Here is a 19,705-nt window from a genome sequence, read left to right as displayed (position 1 = left end):
GCAGCTGATTCAGATGTCTGAGAATCTAATGATGAAGTCATTTCAGTACTCAACAGAGTGGAAAGAGTGGTTGACATGATAGTTGAATCTTTGCTGAAAAAACTAGTCCCATCTCCAGAACTCTCAGCATCAATGGTACTAAGGAATGATGATGTTTCACTTCGAGTGGTTGACCCACTAGCAGAGGGAATGGATTCTACTGCCGTAGTTTCAGTACTGATACCATCTTCATCAATATCAAAGACTGTGGATGATATAACAGATGTGTCACTTGAAGAAACCATTAATGGGCTTAATGATGTCTCATCTTTGATTGGGGATAAGGATGGTTCTTCACTGATTGGTGATGTTTTTGTCTCATCTTTTGTCGAAGTGTCTGTTGGTCCAGTCATCACAGTTGTTGAATCCTCCGGAGAGAATATGGAGGAGGATAGATATCTGTCAGATGAGCTTGGGAAGGGCATGTCTGTGGTCTCATTGCCTGAACCCTCTTCATCAATGGGTGTGAAAACTGAAGATTGTTCTGTCTCGACAGTTACAGGAGACATCGAACTCTTGTCAGTCTGAACCGTACTGACACTTTCCTTGTCTTCTATTGGCAGAGCTGTTGGTTTTTCAGTGCTAAATAATGATGAAGCTGTAGGAGCTGTTTTGGGGCTGCTGGACATTTCCGATGGCACACTGGCTGACCTCTGATCATCTGTTGCAGAGGAAGCAGGACTTTTCTCTGTTGCGACTGGAGATAAGGATATTTCTTGACTTAATGATGATGTCTTTGTCTCTTCTGTTGTAACAGTTTCAGTTGTTCCATTCATGGCATATGTCAATGCCTCAGTAGAAAATACAGATGAGGATGGATATCTGTCAGATGAGCTTGGGAAGGGCATGTCTGTGGTCTCATTGCCTGAACCCTCTTCATCAATGGGTGTGAAGACTGAAGATTGTTCTGTCTCGACAGTTACAGGAAAAACCGAGCTCTTGTCAGTCTGATCCGTACTGACACTTTCCTTGTCTTCTATTGGCAGAGCTGTTGGTTTTTCAGTGCTAAATAATGATGAAGCTGTAGGAGCTGTTTTGGGACTCCTGGAGATTTCCGATGGCACACTGGCTGACCTCTGATCATCTGTTGCAGAGGAAGCAGGACTTTGCTCTGTTGTTTGTGAATCCTGTTCTGCCATACTTGTAAATGTTTCTGGAGTCTCAGGTGATACTGTTGGCAGTTTTTTGGTACTTAAAAGAGATGGTGTTGCCGTTACACCTGTTTTTAAGGTCGCAGCTGATTCAGATGTCTGAGAATCTAATGATGAAGTCATTTCAGTACTCAACAGAGTGGAAAGAGTGGTTGACATGATAGTTGAATCTTTGCTGAAAAAACTAGTCCCATCTCCAGAACTCTCAGCATCAATGGTACTAAGGAATGATGATGTTTCACTTTGAGTGGTTGACCCACTAGCAGAGGGAATGGATTCTACTGCCGTAGTTTCAGTACTGATACCATCTTCATCAATATCAAAGACTGTGGATGATATAACAGATGTGTCACTTGAAGAAACCATTAATGGGCTTAATGATGTCTCATCTTTGATTGGGGATAAGGATGGTTCTTCACTGATTGGTGATGTTTTTGTCTCATCTTTTGTCGAAGTGTCTGTTGGTCCAGTCATCACAGTTGTTGAATCCTCCGGAGAGAATATGGAGGAGGATAGATATCTGTCAGATGAGCTTGGGAAGGGCATGTCTGTGGTCTCATTGCCTGAACCCTCTTCATCAATGGGTGTGAAAACTGAAGATTGTTCTGTCTCGACAGTTACAGGAGACATCGAACTCTTGTCAGTCTGAACCGTACTGACACTTTCCTTGTCTTCTATTGGCAGAGCTGTTGGTTTTTCAGTGCTAAATAATGATGAAGCTGTAGGAGCTGTTTTGGGGCTGCTGGACATTTCCGATGGCACACTGGCTGACCTCTGATCATCTGTTGCAGAGGAAGCAGGACTTTTCTCTGTTGCGACTGGAGATAAGGATATTTCTTGACTTAATGATGATGTCTTTGTCTCTTCTGTTGTAACAGTTTCAGTTGTTCCATTCATGGCATATGTCAATGCCTCAGTAGAAAATACAGATGAGGATGGATATCTGTCAGATGAGCTTGGGAAGGGCATGTCTGTGGTCTCATTGCCTGAACCCTCTTCATCAATGGGTGTGAAGACTGAAGATTGTTCTGTCTCGACAGCTACAGGAGAAACTGAGCTCTTGTCAGTCTGAACCGTACTGACACTTTCCTTGTCTTCTATTGGCAGAGCTGTTGGTTTTTCAGTGCTAAATAATGATGAAGCTGTAGGAGCTGTTTTGGGACTCCTGGAGATTTCCGATGGCACACTGGCTGACCTCTGATCATCTGTTGCAGAGGAAGCAGGACTTTGCTCTGTTGTTTGTGAAACCTGTTCTGCCATACTTGTAAATGTTTCTGGAGTCTCAGGTGATACTGTTGGCAGTTTTTTGGTACTTAAAAGAGATGGTGTTGCCGTTACACCTGTTTTTAAGGTCGCAGCTGATTCAGATGTCTGAGAATCTAATGATGAAGTCATTTCAGTACTCAACAGAGTGGAAAGAGTGGTTGACATGATAGTTGAATCTTTGCTGAAAAAACTAGTCCCATCTCCAGAACTCTCAGCATCAATGGTACTAAGGAATGATGATGTTTCACTTCGAGTGGTTGACCCACTAGCAGAGGGAATGGATTCTACTGCCGTAGTTTCAGTACTGATACCATCTTCATCAATATCAAAGACTGTGGATGATATAACAGATGTGTCACTTGAAGAAACCATTAATGGGCTTAATGATGTCTCATCTTTGATTGGGGATAAGGATGGTTCTTCACTGATTGGTGATGTTTTTGTCTCATCTTTTGTCGAAGTGTCTGTTGGTCCAGTCATCACAGTTGTTGAATCCTCCGGAGAGAATATGGAGGAGGATAGATATCTGTCAGATGAGCTTGGGAAGGGCATGTCTGTGGTCTCATTGCCTGAACCCTCTTCATCAATGGGTGTGAAAACTGAAGATTGTTCTGTCTCGACAGTTACAGGAGACATCGAACTCTTGTCAGTCTGAACCGTACTGAAACTTTCCTTGTCTTCTATTGGCAGAGCTGTTGGTTTTTCAGTGCTAAATAATGATGAAGCTGTAGGAGCTGTTTTGGGGCTGATGGACATTTCCGATGGCACACTGGCTGACCTCTGATCATCTGTTGCAGAGGAAGCAGGACTTTTCTCTGTTGCGACTGGAGATAAGGATATTTCTTGACTTAATGATGATGTCTTTGTCTCTTCTGTTGTAACAGTTTCAGTTGTTCCATTCATGGCATATGTCAATGCCTCAGTAGAAAATACAGATGAGGATGGATATCTGTCAGATGAGCTTGGGAAGGGCATGTCTGTGGTCTCATTGCCTGAACCCTCTTCATCAATGGGTGTGAAGACTGAAGATTGTTCTGTCTCGACAGCTACAGGAGAAACTGAGCTCTTGTCAGTCTGAACCGTACTGACACTTTCCTTGTCTTCTATTGGCAGAGCTGTTGGTTTTTCAGTGCTAAATAATGATGAAGCTGTAGGAGCTGTTTTGGGACTCCTGGAGATTTCCGATGGCACACTGGCTGACCTCTGATCATCTGTTGCAGAGGAAGCAGGACTTTGCTCTGTTGTTTGTGAATCCTGTTCTGCCATACTTGTAAATGTTTCTGGAGTCTCAGGTGATACTGTTGGCAGTTTTTTGGTACTTAAAAGAGATGGTGTTGCCGTTACACCTGTTTTTAAGGTCGCAGCTGATTCAGATGTCTGAGAATCTAATGATGAAGTCATTTCAGTACTCAACAGAGTGGAAAGAGTGGTTGACATGATAGTTGAATCTTTGCTGAAAAAACTAGTCCCATCTCCAGAACTCTCAGCATCAATGGTACTAAGGAATGATGATGTTTCACTTCGAGTGGTTGACCCACTAGCAGAGGGAATGGATTCTACTGCCGTAGTTTCAGTACTGATACCATCTTCATCAATATCAAAGACTGTGGATGATATAACAGATGTGTCACTTGAAGAAACCATTAATGGGCTTAATGATGTCTCATCTTTGATTGGGGATAAGGATGGTTCTTCACTGATTGGTGATGTTTTTGTCTCATCTTTTGTCGAAGTGTCTGTTGGTCCAGTCATCACAGTTGTTGAATCCTCCGGAGAGAATATGGAGGAGGATAGATATCTGTCAGATGAGCTTGGGAAGGGCATGTCTGTGGTCTCATTGCCTGAACCCTCTTCATCAATGGGTGTGAAAACTGAAGATTGTTCTGTCTCGACAGTTACAGGAGACATCGAACTCTTGTCAGTCTGAACCGTACTGACACTTTCCTTGTCTTCTATTGGCAGAGCTGTTGGTTTTTCAGTGCTAAATAATGATGAAGCTGTAGGAGCTGTTTTGGGGCTGCTGGACATTTCCGATGGCACACTGGCTGACCTCTGATCATCTGTTGCAGAGGAAGCAGGACTTTTCTCTGTTGCGACTGGAGATAAGGATATTTCTTGACTTAATGATGATGTCTTTGTCTCTTCTGTTGTAACAGTTTCAGTTGTTCCATTCATGGCATATGTCAATGCCTCAGTAGAAAATACAGATGAGGATGGATATCTGTCAGATGAGCTTGGGAAGGGCATGTCTGTGGTCTCATTGCCTGAACCCTCTTCATCAATGGGTGTGAAGACTGAAGATTGTTCTGTCTCGACAGTTACAGGAAAAACCGAGCTCTTGTCAGTCTGATCCGTACTGACACTTTCCTTGTCTTCTATTGGCAGAGCTGTTGGTTTTTCAGTGCTAAATAATGATGAAGCTGTAGGAGCTGTTTTGGGACTCCTGGAGATTTCCGATGGCACACTGGCTGACCTCTGATCATCTGTTGCAGAGGAAGCAGGACTTTGCTCTGTTGTTTGTGAATCCTGTTCTGCCATACTTGTAAATGTTTCTGGAGTCTCAGGTGATACTGTTGGCAGTTTTTTGGTACTTAAAAGAGATGGTGTTGCCGTTACACCTGTTTTTAAGGTCGCAGCTGATTCAGATGTCTGAGAATCTAATGATGAAGTCATTTCAGTACTCAACAGAGTGGAAAGAGTGGTTGACATGATAGTTGAATCTTTGCTGAAAAAACTAGTCCCATCTCCAGAACTCTCAGCATCAATGGTACTAAGGAATGATGATGTTTCACTTTGAGTGGTTGACCCACTAGCAGAGGGAATGGATTCTACTGCCGTAGTTTCAGTACTGATACCATCTTCATCAATATCAAAGACTGTGGATGATATAACAGATGTGTCACTTGAAGAAACCATTAATGGGCTTAATGATGTCTCATCTTTGATTGGGGATAAGGATGGTTCTTCACTGATTGGTGATGTTTTTGTCTCATCTTTTGTCGAAGTGTCTGTTGGTCCAGTCATCACAGTTGTTGAATCCTCCGGAGAGAATATGGAGGAGGATAGATATCTGTCAGATGAGCTTGGGAAGGGCATGTCTGTGGTCTCATTGCCTGAACCCTCTTCATCAATGGGTGTGAAAACTGAAGATTGTTCTGTCTCGACAGTTACAGGAGACATCGAACTCTTGTCAGTCTGAACCGTACTGACACTTTCCTTGTCTTCTATTGGCAGAGCTGTTGGTTTTTCAGTGCTAAATAATGATGAAGCTGTAGGAGCTGTTTTGGGGCTGCTGGACATTTCCGATGGCACACTGGCTGACCTCTGATCATCTGTTGCAGAGGAAGCAGGACTTTTCTCTGTTGCGACTGGAGATAAGGATATTTCTTGACTTAATGATGATGTCTTTGTCTCTTCTGTTGTAACAGTTTCAGTTGTTCCATTCATGGCATATGTCAATGCCTCAGTAGAAAATACAGATGAGGATGGATATCTGTCAGATGAGCTTGGGAAGGGCATGTCTGTGGTCTCATTGCCTGAACCCTCTTCATCAATGGGTGTGAAGACTGAAGATTGTTCTGTCTCGACAGCTACAGGAGAAACTGAGCTCTTGTCAGTCTGAACCGTACTGACACTTTCCTTGTCTTCTATTGGCAGAGCTGTTGGTTTTTCAGTGCTAAATAATGATGAAGCTGTAGGAGCTGTTTTGGGACTCCTGGAGATTTCCGATGGCACACTGGCTGACCTCTGATCATCTGTTGCAGAGGAAGCAGGACTTTGCTCTGTTGTTTGTGAATCCTGTTCTGCCATACTTGTAAATGTTTCTGGAGTCTCAGGTGATACTGTTGGCAGTTTTTTGGTACTTAAAAGAGATGGTGTTGCCGTTGAATCTGTTTTTAAGGTCGCAGCTGATTCAGATGTCTGAGAATCTAGTGCTGAAGTCATTTCAGTACTCAACAGATTGGAAAGAGTGGTTGACATGATAGTTGAATCTTTGCTGAAAAAACTAGTCCCATCTCCAGAACTCTCAGCATCAATGGTACTAAGGAATGATGATGTTTCACTTTGAGTGGTTGACCCACTAGCAGAGGGAATGGATTCTACTGCCGTAGTTTCAGTACTGATACCATCTTCATCAATATCAAAGACTGTGGATGACATAACAGATGTGTCACTTGAAGAAACCATTAATGGGCTTAATGATGTCTCATCTTTGATTGGAGATAAGGATGGTTCTTCACTGATTGGTGATGTTTTTGTCTGATCTTTTGTCGAAGTATCTGTTGGTCCAGTCATCACAGTTGTTGAATCCTCTGGAGAGAATATGGAGGAGGACAGATATCTGTCAGATGAGCTTGGGAAGGGCATGTCTGTGGTCTCATTGCCTGAACCCTCTTCATCAATGGGTGTGAAAACTGAAGATTGTTCTGTCTCGACAGTTACAGGAGACATCGAGCTCTTGTCAGTCTGAACCGTACTGAAACTTTCCTTGTCTTCTATTGGCAGAGCTGTTGGTTTTTCAGTGCTAAATAATGATGAAGCTGTAGGAGCTGTTTTGGGGCTGCTGGATATTTCCGATGGCACACTGGGTGACCTCTGATCATCTGTTGCAGAGGAAGCAGGACTTTTCTCTGTTGCGACTGGAGATAAGGATATTTCTTGACTTAATGATGATGTCTTTGTCTCTTCTGTTATAACAGTTTCAGTTGTTCCATTCATGGCATGTGTCAATGCCTCAGTAGAAAATACAGATGAGGATGGATATCTGTCAGATGAGCTTGGGAAGGGCATGTCTGTGGTCTCATTGCCTGAACCCTCTTCATCAATGGGTGTGAAGACAGATGATAGTTCTGTCTCGACAGTTACAGGAAAAACCGAGCTCTTGTCAGTCTGATCCGTACTGACACTTTCCTTGTCTTCTATTCGCAGAGCTGTTGGTTTCTCTGAACTAAATAATGATGAAGCTGTAGGAGCTGTTTTGGGACTCCTGGAGATTTCCGATGGCACACTGGCTGACCTCTGATCATCTGTTGCAGAGGAAGCAGGACTTTGCTCTGTTGTTTGTGAATCCTGTTCTGCCATACTTGTAAATGTTTCTGGAGTCTCAGGTGATACTGTTGGCAGTTTTTTGGTACTTAAAAGAGATGGTGTTGCCGTTACACCTGTTTTTAAGGTCGCAGCTGATTCAGATGTCTGAGAATCTAATGATGAAGTCATTTCAGTACTCAACAGAGTGGAAAGAGTGGTTGACATGATAGTTGAATCTTTGCTGAAAAAACTAGTCCCATCTCCAGAACTCTCAGCATCAATGGTACTAAGGAATGATGATGTTTCACTTTGAGTGGTTGACCCACTAGCAGAGGGAATGGATTCTACTGCCGTAGTTTCAGTACTGATACCATCTTCATCAATATCAAAGACTGTGGATGATATAACAGATGTGTCACTTGAAGAAACCATTAATGGGCTTAATGATGTCTCATCTTTGATTGGGGATAAGGATGGTTCTTCACTGATTGGTGATGTTTTTGTCTCATCTTTTGTCGAAGTGTCTGTTGGTCCAGTCATCACAGTTGTTGAATCCTCCGGAGAGAATATGGAGGAGGATAGATATCTGTCAGATGAGCTTGGGAAGGGCATGTCTGTGGTCTCATTGCCTGAACCCTCTTCATCAATGGGTGTGAAAACTGAAGATTGTTTTGTCTCGACAGTTACAGGAGACATCGAACTCTTGTCAGTCTGAACCGTACTGACACTTTCCTTGCCTTCTATTGGCAGAGCTGTTGGTTTTTCAGTGCTAAATAATGATGAAGCTGTAGGAGCTGTTTTGGGGCTGATGGACATTTTCGATGGCACACTGGCTGACCTCTGATCATCTGTTGCAGAGGAAGCAGGACTTTTCTCTGTTGCGATTGGAGATAAGGATATTTCTTGACTTAATGATGATGTCTTTGTCTCTTCTGTTATAACAGTTTCAGTTGTTCCATTCATGGCATGTGTCAATGCCTCAGTAGAAAATACAGATGAGGATGGATATCTGTCAGATGAGCTTGGGAAGGGCATGTCTGTGGTCTCATTGCCTGAACCCTCTTCATCAATGGGTGTGAAGACTGAAGATTGTTCTGTCTCGACAGTTACAGGAAAAACCGAGCTCTTGTCAGTCTGATCCGTACTGACACTTTCCTTGTCTTCTATTGGCAGAGCTGTTGGTTTTTCAGTGCTAAATAATGATGAAGCTGTAGGAGCTGTTTTGGGACTCCTGGAGATTTCCGATGGCACACTGGCTGACCTCTGATCATCTGTTGCAGAGGAAGCAGGACTTTGCTCTGTTGTTTGTGAATCCTGTTCTGCCATACTTGTAAATGTTTCTGGAGTCTCAGGTGATACTGTTGGCAGTTTTTTGGTACTTAAAAGAGATGGTGTTGCCGTTACACCTGTTTTTAAGGTCGCAGCTGATTCAGATGTCTGAGAATCTAATGATGAAGTCATTTCAGTACTCAACAGAGTGGAAAGAGTGGTTGACATGATAGTTGAATCTTTGCTGAAAAAACTAGTCCCATCTCCAGAACTCTCAGCATCAATGGTACTAAGGAATGATGATGTTTCACTTTGAGTGGTTGACCCACTAGCAGAGGGAATGGATTCTACTGCCGTAGTTTCAGTACTGATACCATCTTCATCAATATCAAAGACTGTGGATGATATAACAGATGTGTCACTTGAAGAAACCATTAATGGGCTTAATGATGTCTCATCTTTGATTGGGGATAAGGATGGTTCTTCACTGATTGGTGATGTTTTTGTCTCATCTTTTGTCGAAGTGTCTGTTGGTCCAGTCATCACAGTTGTTGAATCCTCCGGAGAGAACATGGAGGAGGATAGATATCTGTCAGATGAGCTTGGGAAGGGCATGTCTGTGGTCTCATTGCCTGAACCCTCTTCATCAATGGGTGTGAAAACTGAAGATTGTTCTGTCTCGACAGTTACAGGAGACATCGAACTCTTGTCAGTCTGAACCGTACTGACACTTTCCTTGTCTTCTATTGGCAGAGCTGTTGGTTTTTCAGTGCTAAATAATGATGAAGCTGTAGGAGCTGTTTTGGGGCTGATGGACATTTTCGATGGCACACTGGCTGACCTCTGATCATCTGTTGCAGAGGAAGCAGGACTTTTCTCTGTTGCGATTGGAGATAAGGATATTTCTTGACTTAATGATGATGTCTTTGTCTCTTCTGTTGTAACAGTTTCAGTTGTTCCATTCATGGCATATGTCAATGCCTCAGTAGAAAATACAGATGAGGATGGATATCTGTCAGATGAGCTTGGGAAGGGCATGTCTGTGGTCTCATTGCCTGAACCCTCTTCATCAATGGGTGTGAAGACTGAAGATTGTTCTGTCTCGACAGCTACAGGAGAAACTGAGCTCTTGTCAGTCTGAACCGTACTGACACTTTCCTTGTCTTCTATTGGCAGAGCTGTTGGTTTTTCAGTGCTAAATAATGATGAAGCTGTAGGAGCTGTTTTGGGACTCCTGGAGATTTCCGATGGCACACTGGCTAACCTCTGATCATCTGTTGCAGAGGAAGCAGGACTTTGCCCTGTTGTTTGTGAATCCTGTTCTGCCATACTTGTAAATGTTTCTGGAGTCTCAGGTGATACTGTTGGCAGTTTTTTGGTACTTAAAAGAGATGGTGTTGCCGTTACACCTGTTTTTAAGGTCGCAGCTGATTCAGATGTCTGAGAATCTAATGATGAAGTCATTTCAGTACTCAACAGAGTGGAAAGAGTGGTTGACATGATAGTTGAATCTTTGCTGAAAAAACTAGTCCCATCTCCAGAACTCTCAGCATCAATGGTACTAAGGAATGATGATGTTTCACTTCGAGTGGTTGACCCACTAGCAGAGGGAATGGATTCTACTGCCGTAATTTCAGTACTGATACCATCTTCATCAATATCAAAGACTGTGGATGATATAACAGATGTGTCACTTGAAGAAACCATTAATGGGCTTAATGATGTCTCATCTTTGATTGGGGATAAGGATGGTTCTTCACTGATTGGTGATGTTTTTGTCTCATCTTTTGTCGAAGTGTCTGTTGGTCCAGTCATCACAGTTGTTGAATCCTCCGGAGAGAATATGGAGGAGGATAGATATCTGTCAGATGAGCTTGGGAAGGGCATGTCTGTGGTCTCATTGCCTGAACCCTCTTCATCAATGGGTGTGAAAACTGAAGATTGTTCTGTCTCGACAGTTACAGGAGACATCGAGCTCTTGTCAGTCTGATCCGTACTGACACTTTCCTTGTCTTCTATTGGCAGAGCTGTTGGTTTTTCAGTGCTAAATAATGATGAAGCTGTAGGAGCTGTTTTGGGACTCCTGGAGATTTCCGATGGCACACTGGCTGAACTCTGATCATCTGTTGCAGAGGAAGCAGGACTTTGCTCTGTTGCGACTGGAGATAAGGATATTTCTTGACTTAATGATGATGTCTTTGTCTCTTCTGTTGTAACAGTTTCAGTTGTTCCATTCATGGCATGTGTCAATGCCTCAGTAGAAAATACAGATGAGGATGGATATCTGTCAGATGAGCTTGGGAAGGACATGTCTGTGGTCTCATTGCCTGAACCCTCTTCATCAATGGGTGTGAAGACTGAAGATTGTTCTGTCTCGACAGTTACAGGAAAAACTGAGCTCTTGTCAGTCTGAACCGTACTGACACTTTCCTTGTCTTCTATTGGCAGAGCTGTTGGTTTTTCAGTGCTAAATAATGATGAAGCTGTAGGAGCTGTTTTGGGACTCCTGGAGATTTCCGATGGCACACTGGCTGACCTCTGATCATTTGTTGCAGAGGAAGCAGGACTTTGCTCTGTTGTTTGTGAATCCTGTTCTGCCATACTTGTAAATGTTTCTGGAGTCTCAGGTGATACTGTTGGCAGTTTTTTGGTACTTAAAAGAGATGGTGTTGCCGTTACACCTGTTTTTAAGGTCGCAGCTGATTCAGATGTCTGAGAATCTAATGATGAAGTCATTTCAGTACTCAACAGAGTGGAAAGAGTGGTTGACATGATAGTTGAATCTTTGCTGAAAAAACTAGTCCCATCTCCAGAACTCTCAGCATCAATGGTACTAAGGAATGATGATGTTTCACTTTGAGTGGTTGACCCACTAGCAGAGGGAATGGATTCTACTGCCGTAGTTTCAGTACTGATACCATCTTCATCAATATCAAAGACTGTGGATGATATAACAGATGTGTCACTTGAAGAAACCATTAATGGGCTTAATGATGTCTCATCTTTGATTGGGGATAAGGATGGTTCTTCACTGATTGGTGATGTTTTTGTCTCATCTTTTGTCGAAGTGTCTGTTGGTCCAGTCATCACAGTTGTTGAATCCTCCGGAGAGAATATGGAGGAGGATAGATATCTGTCAGATGAGCTTGGGAAGGGCATGTCTGTGGTCTCATTGCCTGAACCCTCTTCATCAATGGGTGTGAAAACTGAAGATTGTTCTGTCTCGACAGTTACAGGAGACATCGAACTCTTGTCAGTCTGAACCGTACTGACACTTTCCTTGTCTTCTATTGGCAGAGCTGTTGGTTTTTCAGTGCTAAATAATGATGAAGCTGTAGGAGCTGTTTTGGGGCTGCTGGACATTTCCGATGGCACACTGGCTGACCTCTGATCATCTGTTGCAGAGGAAGCAGGACTTTTCTCTGTTGCGATTGGAGATAAGGATATTTCTTGACTTAATGATGATGTCTTTGTCTCTTCTGTTGTAACAGTTTCAGTTGTTCCATTCATGGCATATGTCAATGCCTCAGTAGAAAATACAGATGAGGATGGATATCTGTCAGATGAGCTTGGGAAGGGCATGTCTGTGGTCTCATTGCCTGAACCCTCTTCATCAATGGGTGTGAAGACTGAAGATTGTTCTGTCTCGACAGCTACAGGAGAAACTGAGCTCTTGTCAGTCTGATCCGTACTGACACTTTCCTTGCCTTCTATTGGCAGAGCTGTTGGTTTTTCAGTGCTAAATAATGATGAAGCTGTAGGAGCTGTTTTGGGAGTCCTGGAGATTTCCGATGGCACACTGGCTGACCTCTGATCATCTGTTGCAGAGGAAGCAGGACTTTGCTCTGTTGTTTGTGAATCCTGTTCTGCCGTACTTGTAAATGTTTCTGGAGTCTTAGGTGATACTGTTGGCAGTTGTTTGGTACTTAAAAGAGATGGTGTTGCCGTTACACCTGTTTTTAAGGTCGCAGCTGATTCAGATGTCTGAGAATCTAATGATGAAGTCATTTCAGTACTCAACAGAGTGGAAAGAGTGGTTGACATGATAGTTGAATCTTTGCTGAAAAAACTCGTCCCATCTCCAGAACTCTCAGCATCAATGGTACTAAAGAATGATGATGTTTCACTTCGAGTGGTTGACCCACTAGCAGAGGGAATGGATTCTACTGCCGTAGTTTCAGTACTGAAACCATCTTCATCAAAGATTGTGGGTGATATAACGGATGTGCTACTTTGAGGAACTATTGTTGGGGTTGTTAATGTTTCATATTTGAGAGAAGCATTGTGGGGTTTAACTGATGTAGCTGTTTGTATCTCATTCATTTCTTGTGTTTTTGGTGAAACTGATGTTAGCTTTCCTCTACTGCTAATTGAGGGTGTTATTGTTTCTGTTGATTCAATACCATATGATTTTCCACTTCTTGTGTCTGAACCAGTGCTTGAAAACAGTGTCCCATTCCCTGTAAATGCACTGACAGTAGTGTCTTCAGTTCCCCTTGCTACTGTTGAAACTACAGTTGAACCAGGACCATCTGCTTTTTCAGGCACTTTAGCACTGAGAGATGGAAAGGTTTGATTTATCGATGTGCTTTTGTCAGTGAAAGCTCGTCCAGTAGTATTAACTTTTGTGTCTGGCAGTTCAGAAATGGTTGATGCACCTTGAGATGAATACTGGCTAAAAATCTCAGTGAATGTGGCCATTGTGGATCTGATCATTTCAATTGCAGTATAGAAAGGTGAATCAGTGGTGACAGTGGATTTAAGAAGGGGGGTTGCTGTTGTCTCAGCTTGTTTAATGTCTTCTTGTGTTGGAGTGGTCATTGCTGTTGCATGACCAGTTTTATCTGTGAGTGCCATTCGAACTGTTTGTGATATCACTTCACTGTCTGTTTGTGTCAAGTTAAAACCTGAAAGTGATGCAGCATTCTCTGCAGACTGTGCACTTGGTGTAAACATATTTACTGTTTGGATTGCTGAACCCTCCTCTTCTTCCTTTTCTGGAGACATTGCATCACTTTTGACTCTTGCCTTTGGTGAGAGGGAAGGTATTTGGCGCACAGTACCCCCTTCTTGGCTGACTACACTCACATAAGTATTCGACAATGTTTGTGCCTGAGCTGCTGATGACTCAGTGCTGCCTGTATCTATAGCTGGTGTTATTTCAGGCTTGGCTGTAGTGGACGATGCAGAAGAAGTAAATGGTGACAACATTGTGCTGAAGGCAAATTCTTTTGAGGTTTCCATCTCTGTTCCTCCGTTCGCATCTTGAGTGGAGTCCAGCGAGTCACTGCTTGATGCTCGTGTTTTCCCATCAGCGTCATCAGAGGAGGGAGTCAACACAGTCTGTAACACAGACTGAGTGATGTCTGTCACAGCTGGAGCAGCAGCTGTGCTCGTTGTGTCCTGTGTGATTTCAGTTTTATCTGTAGCTGTGTGAGGTTTGGTTGGAGAAGCAACCGTGGATTCATCCTCAGCCGTCTTTATGTGAGTCACATTCGAGTCACTTTTCACATAAGTGGGAGTCCTTCCTGACTCGCTCACCTCTTCTTCAACAGAGGTGGTGCTGACAGAGGAGCTTTTCATATGAGCCTGTGTTGTTTGGGTTTCCTCAGTTGCTTTGGTGATTTGTTGCTCTGTCAGTGTTACTGTGGGAACAAAGTCAGTGGTATCTGGTGCAGTTGGGCCAGTTTTAGTTTCCTGTGTAGTTTTTGACAGAGCCTTATCCTCTACTGTCGAGGTCAAAATAGAGGTTAAGTCTTTGTGTGTGGGCTCTTCTGTGGCCAGCTCGAACTCAATTTCAGGGGGTGTAGATTCAACTATTGGGATCCCATCCAGATCAGAGTCAATAACATCTGAAATCTCTGTCGAGGTCAATATTGCTGTGGGTTCATCTGTATTATCAGTGAAACTATCATCAGGAATGCCAGTCCAACTATAATCAAATGCTGTAGTTATTTCTTCGCTAGCCCCCAATGTTGTCACATTTGTCAAAATCTGGGTACCTTTCACCTCTTCTTCCTCAGGACTCTGTGTCTCGAATGTGATCTCCTGTTTCCCATTTATAAAGCTGACCACTGGTGTGATGTTTACAGCAGCTTGGGGGAAAAGATCTGTCTCTCCACTCTGCAGGATCGGCTCACCATCCGCAATGGAGGGGATGGGATGGTCCGGTACGACTGGTATGAGAGGAGACTGGGTATCCTGCGGCTGCTGAGTGTGGTCATCTGCAAAGACAAGTAAAACAAAAGAACAGGTAAAAATAACTTAGCAATGTATTGTAAGAAAAACAATACTGACAAATCAATTCTAAGATACTCTAATTAATGCCAATCTCATTGTCAGTGGAAAAACAACAAATATGCTACTTTATAAAATTAAGTCACAGGGAAGAATATATATTCACACAGTTGTATAGAGGTAGTTTTACTGATGAAGTTGTGCTCAAAGCTCTAACTAACCCAGGGCATTTGGAAAGTAACACTTTCCGACAAAATGGGTGCATGTTCTCAATGTCAAGGGCACAGTTTCAAAACCAAAGATCCTAGGCATAATTTGGTCAGAAATCTAAATAATTCAACCAAACAACCATGTATTATTCCGTGGAAGAACTTTGGTCTGTTCATATTTTGTCATTACATTTATGCTAATAAGTGGGGAAATAAGAACTGAGGTTGTCTGCAGGACTGCAGACAGCTGCTGTGGGAAAAACTGCTTTTGTTTTGATGGCTAAGCTGTTTAAATGTATGAAAATACCATCAGATGTAAAGTCCCGACCTCCACTGACCTCATAGTAGGGATATTTACATTATACTACAGCTGCTAAATGGGACAATCCACACAGACTTGCGTAGGCAATAGAGCTCTTCCGACAGGCATTTAATGAAGTAAACAGCAAGAAGGAACCAACTTCAAATCATGTTTTAATCCTGATTTAAAAATAACAAACTATTGTGTGCAACAAGTGGAATGAGCACAAGTTAGGAATTCCTTCATCTGTGTGTCACAGACTGGATGACCTACACACAAGCAATGATCCAAGCTGTATTAATCACTGTTTTTAAATTGGATTATAGAAGCATCTAAAGGAAACTCAAAATTTGAATCAAAGAAAAAGGTAAGAAAAGAAGATTACAAATACTGTTCAGATGATTGCCATATAAATATCTAGACAAACCACAAAGGAACTTACTGGTCCAGAGTAAAACACAAGGTATGCCAGGTTTTGGTCTGTGACTGGTGTGTCTGATGGCTAAATGCATTAAACTCCAAGTCCTTGTGTGTGTGTTCACCACATTGTGAAGACTGACGCAGTTCATAGAAATATAAACATAATCTCTATATTGATAACAAAGTACTTTAATTGCATATCAAGTCCAACAGGTCTTTCTAACCAGGGTTCTTTCTAAATTTATACACTAAAAGAGTCCAAATATATAGAAATTAAAATGTAATTCATTGTGTGGTATTGCTAACATCTTAATGATGTACCAGTCAATTCCAGAATTTGAAATCCTTTATCATTTTCTTATTTTGCATATTATTGGATGCTTAACAGCCGAACTAATAATAAATTATATATATATATATATCTGTAAAGATTGTATATTAAAAGCCGTCCAAATCCAATCCACTCTTCCCATTTCAGCTTTATAAAGGTAACAAAGCATCTTCAGTTCTTGTAAGTGGTCTAACAAAGAAATTATAAATTAAAAAAAGCAAAACAATGCAAATAAATCCTTTCCTGCATATTTGTAAGCCAAGTTGGCTGTGCGAATTTGATGGAACTAAGAGAAAAACAATAATGTCAAGAGGCCACTGGAAGCCTTTCAGTGATATTGGCAAAATCAGACTTATTTTTATTTTTTTTTATAAAAGTTACAATTATTATTCTTAAAATCATTACCAGGACACATTTGGATGACTTTTTGTGAGTAAAAACACATTTATTGAAGAGATTATTAGATATTTGAAAATCAGCATGGCATGTGTACTGCATGTATCATATATGGGCGTCAACATTTAGTCTGTGTGTTCTTATATTGGCAACATGTTTGAGTTGTACTGTCCACTCCCTGAACAGAAGCTTCCTGCAGTGACTTCACTTATGAGCTGTCTGCATGTAATTTCAAGTTTAACCCAGAAGCAGCATTCATGTCTCTCTGTTATCATCATCCACCTACTCTGTGTTGCCTTACATAGGTTTAGGTATTTATATATGTAAACAAGATGCTGTCTGACTCAAAGTATCCCACCTACTGAAAAAACACTCCTGCTCATTTTTTTAGAACCTGAGATAAAGACTTGTGAATGGGACAAAACAAATATAGAGTTGTTAATTTGACAGATATCGGGACATCTGTCAAATTAACAACTCTATATTTTTAATTTGACAAATGTCCTGGGCCTGAACTTACGTATCTTTGCAATAAGTAAAAATAACACCTTCAGATCATCAAATAATACATATGTCACTCCATTGCCTTTGCATTCTCTCTCCTTTGCTTGCCTTTGATTGCTCTGTTTCCCTCCATTGATGAGATGGAGAGATAATTGGTTGTTACCAAAACTGTCTGCATCAGTACAGCTTTGCACAAACGACACCTGTTAGAAATCCAGTCCAGGAACTAGAGCAGGCAATGTACCTAAACTGTCCGACCCACACACATAAACACATGTTCAGCTCTTTCTTTTGATTTTACCCCTTCAAATGACCGATTCAGCAAACTATGCAAATGCTTCAAAAGAAGCTGACTCGATTCAGCACCTACAGTATCTAGGATATGTATCCTTGATACATGTTTAGAAGTGACCAAAAATCACTATATTCAGAATTGACAATGTGATAATGATGACTAACTGACAGAGGAAAAACAGTTTTCTGGAGGAGTCACAAAAAAAAAAGTCAAATATGTCAAATATACAACTATAGCCTACGTCATTAGTTTGGACTATATCTGACTTATTTGGAAGATGAGTGATGACTGGAAACTTGTGTGTGTTATTATCCGCCGATAACTATATTTAGCAGCTATTTGTACACTTATGTGATGGAATCTCTCATATTACTGGAGTTAACAGCTTAACAACACAGGAAGTAGAAACACAGGTTAGCTATATTTATATTCTCCTGCCAAGCAAGTAAACTGTGAGAAAAATAATTATAGAGCTATATGGACAAATATTTTCGAAGAAGGTCGTACTGTGGTTGTTCAACTGCAGAGCGAGACAGAAAAGGGCTTAAAACAGCAATTCAGTAATGCACACACACGATTTTAAAGTTTATTGTGATCCAGCACAGAAACCCTGAAATTAATTGTACGTTTACAAGTAAAAGTACAAATGTGCATTTTTGCTTGAGAGCTTCAGCTTTAAGTATATGGTATTGTTTTGAGGTTGTAACTTACAGTACATTTAAACCACACTGTATTAAGAGGTAACTTTGGATATAATTAATCACTTATCTAATGAAGTGGCTAATAAGATAATAATACTGTATCTATCTATAGTATATCTAAGTGTTTCAATACTCTTAACAATCTTTTACCTTTGGCTAATTTAATCATTTATTTTAGTATAGTTTGATGTGTAACTTACAAACATGAGTGTTGAACCAATCTCCTCTATCAAGACTTCAACAAAAGTCAGGTGATAATTACAAATGGTGTTTATATTGTGGTTAGTGTGTGGGATATGTTAAATCGGTCATATTATACAGCTTTTCAACACTTTCACATGGGTCTCGTTGGTCCAAAAACATTGTATTCAAAGTTTATTGCCCCAAATCCAGCTTTTCCTACATTGTCATCCATTAGAATATTGGATCATAACAGCTGCTTTCAGAAACTGCTGTGTCTATGTGAGCTGGACTGGCTCCACCCACACATGCCCATCTTGGGAAGAGGAGGAAGTACTGCCTCTCGTGGTGCCACATGCCAGAGCAGAGCTATCTAACTGTGGGAGGAACTAAAGGGAGGTCCTACCTTGAATGGGATTGGCTAAACCTCCGATGACACTATATAGGGTTTGATTTCTGATTCAATCATTGGCGCAACACACTTTATAAAAATGAAACAAGCCAGGGAGGGAGATGACAGACTTGCTTCACTCCTGGGGTGTCATTCCCAGGTATGGAGAGGTATATTACTGTTGGAAAACCATTCGAAAGTACTTTAAACAGTAAAGTGTTTGAGTGAATAAGTGATTGTGATCACGCCAATAAATGTGGTGATTTGTAACAAGGTCAGGGCGGTAAAATAGGGACCTCAACAATATTAGGCAGGTGGTCATACAATTGTGGCAAATCAGTTTATTTCCAGCAATCTCAGTGTTTTTTCATGGAATGAGTTTTGTGGACTGAGCGTTAAATTGATGCTTAAATACTGTAAAAGTGAACCACTGGTGGTTTTGTTTCATTGGTCTGTAACATTTATGGTTGATAAACCTCAGAGTAACAATAATTCAACAGGATACAACAGATCACATGAATAGTTAATACACAGCAGATTTCCATCGGTCAAAACCCCACAGTTGACAACTAAATAGTAATTCAGTATTTCTTCAACACCCTAATATCATCACTTCAACCAAGTAGCCAGACAACGCGCTTCTCCCCATGACCCAAAAGTTTCCATAAAACTTTTCCCACACACAAACTGGGAGGGCAGAAAAGAGAGCGTCACGTGACACAGCAGTTAAAAGTAGGAATAATCACCCGCTTCGGTCAGGCGGACTCCAGCTGTCCTGACAGAGAGGGGAGACTGGGAGTTAACAGTGACATCATCACCACTCGAGGTGGTGTCCAGTCTGAGGCTGAAACTGGCATCTGTGCTTATTCAGGTAGACGGCCAACACACCTCTGTTATTGCCAGGCTGGCTGTCAGAAAGCTGCGACGCCCACACACTCGGTGAGAAATACTGCAAACACGCACAAATATGCAAGAAATACAGTTTTC

This window comes from Blennius ocellaris (genome assembly GCF_963422515.1).
Source record: "Blennius ocellaris genome assembly, chromosome: 7".
NCBI lineage: Eukaryota > Metazoa > Chordata > Actinopteri > Blenniiformes > Blenniidae > Blennius > Blennius ocellaris.
The sequence above is the reverse complement of the archived record's forward strand: the minus strand, read 5'-3'. Positions refer to the sequence as shown.